General features: G+C 41.9%; 1 non-coding gene across 1 annotated transcript; it reads left to right on the plus strand.

Annotated features, from left to right (window-relative positions):
• Positions 1 to 2,875: 2,875 nt before the first annotated feature.
• On the plus strand, positions 2,876 to 2,985 carry LOC112617566. Its single transcript, XR_003117927.1, has one exon. It is a non-coding gene; the product is annotated as a U6 spliceosomal RNA (small nuclear RNA).
• The last annotated feature ends 226 nt before the right edge of the window (positions 2,986 to 3,211 follow it).

Genomic DNA, 3,211 nt, shown 5'->3' on the forward strand with positions numbered 1-3,211 from the left:
GACTCTGTCTCAAAAAAAAAAAAAAAAAAAAAAAAAAAAAAAGACCTGAAACTGTAAACCTACTAGAGGAAACGCTTCATGACACTGGTCTAGGTAACAATTTTCTAGATATGACCCTGAAAACAAAGGTAACAATAGACAAATGAGATGGCATCAAACTAAAAAGCTTCTGCATAACAAAGGAAACAATTTACAAAGAGACAACCCTCAGAATGGGAGAAAACATTTGTAAATCATACATCTGATAAGGGGTTAATATCCAAAATATGTAAGGAACACAAGAAACTCAACAGCAAGAAAGCAAATAACCCAACTGAAAAATGGGGAAGGGACTTGTACCGACTTCAAAACTTACTGAAAAGCTATAGTAATTAAAACAGTATGATACTGGGTCAAGGAGAGACATGTAGACCAATGAAACAGAAATGGAATCAGGAAATAAGCCCATACATATAAGATCAAACCATCTTCAAGATAGTCTTTTCAACAAATGGTGGTGGAAAATCTCAATATCTATATTCAAAAGAAAGAAGCTGGACCAATTCCTTACAGCATATGAAAATGTTAATTCAAAATGGATCAGAAACCTAAACTTAAGAGCAAAAACGGAACAAACATATTCAGGCTCAAAAATTTAAAAATAAAAAAAATTAAAAAGAGTTAAAAACTATAAGGCTCTTACAAGAAAACATGAGAGAAAATCATGATGACATTAGATTTAGTAATGATTTCAAGGATATAACACTAAAAGCATAGGCAACAAGTGAAAAAATAGATACACTGAACTTCATCAAAATTAAGAACTGTGCATTGGCCAGGCGCAGTGGCTCATGCCTGTAATCCCAGCACTTTGGGAGGCCGAGGCGGGTGGATCACGCAGTCAGGAGATCAAGACCATCCTGGCTAATACGGTGAAACCCCATCTCTACTAAAAATACAAAAAATTAGCTGGACGTGGTGGCGGGCGCCTGTAGTCCCAGCTACCCGGGAGGCTGATGCAGGAGAATGGCATGAACCGGCGAGGCAGAGCTTGTAGTAAGCCGAGAGCACGCCACTGCACTCCAGCCTGGGCGACAGAGCAAAGAGCAAGACTCCGTCTCAAACAAAAACAAAAACAAAAAACAAACCACGCAAGCAATATTCAAGGACTGGAATAGACATTTCTCCAAAGAAGATATACAAATGGCCAATAAGCAAATGCTCAACATCATTAGTCATTTAAGGGAATGTAAATGTAAATGTCTCATTTTGGTAAATGAGACATTACTTCACACAAACTCGGACAGCTATAATCAAAATAAGCATTGGTGAGGATACGGAGAAATCAGAACTCTTGTGCATTGCTGGTGGGAATGTAAAATGCAACTACTGTGAAAAATGGTTTGGCAGTTCTCAAAACGTTAAACACAGAACTACCATAAGACCCAGCAATTCCACTCCTTGGTATATACCTGAAAGAACTGAAAGCAGGATCCGGAGGAGATATTTGAATACCCGTGTTCATAGCAGGATTATTCACGAGAGCCAAAATGTGGAAAGAACCCAAGTGTCCATCAACAGCTGAATGGATAAACTAAATGTGATATAAACATACAACTGAATAACATCCAGCCATGAAAAGGAATTAATTTTTTTTTTGAGACAGAATCTCACTCTGTCGCCCAGGCTGGCATGTAATGGTGCAATTTCAGCTCACTGCAGCCTCCACCTCCCAGGTTCAAGTGATCCTCCTGCTTCAGACTCCCAAGTATCTGGGACTATAGGCATGGACCACCAAGCCCAGCTAATTTTTATAATTTTTTATAATTATAAAAATTTTTATACATTTTTATAATGTTTTATAGAGACTGGGTTTCACCATGCTATCCTGGTCTCAAACTCCCAGGCTCAAGCAATCTGCCCACCTTGGCCTCCCAAAGTGCTGGGGTTACAGGTGTGAGCCATGGTACCTGGCCAGCAATTAAATTTTGATACATGCTACAACATGGATGGATTCTGACAATACTATGCTGAGTGAAATAAGCCAGACAAAGGGTAAGTATTGGATGACTCCACTTACATGAGAATAGCCAAATTCGTAGGGACAAAAAGTAGAACAGAGGTGAAGTCTCTAGGGGCTAGGAAAGAGGACAAGAGGGATTTATTCTTTTTTTTTTTTTTGAGACAGAGTCTCGCTCTGTCACCCAGGCTGGAGTGCAGTGGCGCGATCTCGGCTCATTGCAAGGTCCGCCTCCCGGGTTCACGCCATTCTCCTGCCTCAGCCTCCCGAGTAGATGGGACTACAGACGCCCGCCACCACACCCGGCTAATTTTTTGTATTTTTAGTAGAGAGATGGGGTTTCACCGAGTTAACCAGGATGGTCTTGATCTCCTGACCTTGTGATCCACCGGCCTTGGCCTCCCAAAGTGCTGAGATTACAGGCGTGAGCCACCACGCCCGGCTGAGAGTTATTCTTTAATGAGTACAGTTTTCATTTTGGGATGACAAAAAAACCACACCTAATTTTTAAATTTTTTGTAGAAACAGGGTCTCACCCCATTGCAAACACAACAAAAAAGTTGTGGCCAGGCACAGTGGCTCATGCCTATAATCCCAGCACTTAGGAGTCGGAGGTGAGTGGAAGACCTGAGGTCAGGAGTTCCAGACCAGACTGGCCAACAAGGTGAAACCCTGTCTTTACTAAAAATATAAAAATTAGCTGGGCATGGTGGCGTGCACCTGTAGTCACAGTTACTCAGGAGGCTGAGGCAGGAAAACAGTTCCAACTCAGGAGGCAGAGGTTACAGTGAGCACAGATCACACCATGCACTCTAGTCGGCCTGGGTGACAGAGCAAGACTCCATCTCAAAGAAAAAAAAAAAAGAAAGCAATGTGGTACTTACTTCAGCAGCACATACCCTAAAAAACTGGAATGATACAGAGAAGACTGGCAATGGGCCATGTACAAGGATAACATGCAAATTCATGAAATCTTCTATATTATTTTTTTCAAAAAGAGATGGAGAACTGTGGGTTAGGTTCTGAACCAGATAAAGGACATTAGGGGCCGGGCGTGGTGGTTCATGACTGTAATCCCAGCACTTTAGGAGGTCGGCGCCGGCGGATCACAAGGTCAGGAGATCGAGACCATCCTGGCTAACATGGTGAAACCCTGTCTCTACTAAAAAAATACAAAAAATTAGCCAGGCGTGGTGGCGGGTGCCTGTAGTC

The sequence above is a fragment of the Theropithecus gelada genome, unplaced genomic scaffold, assembly GCF_003255815.1.
Source record: "Theropithecus gelada isolate Dixy unplaced genomic scaffold, Tgel_1.0 HiC_scaffold_2541, whole genome shotgun sequence".
NCBI classification, from domain to species: Eukaryota; Metazoa; Chordata; class Mammalia; order Primates; family Cercopithecidae; genus Theropithecus; species Theropithecus gelada.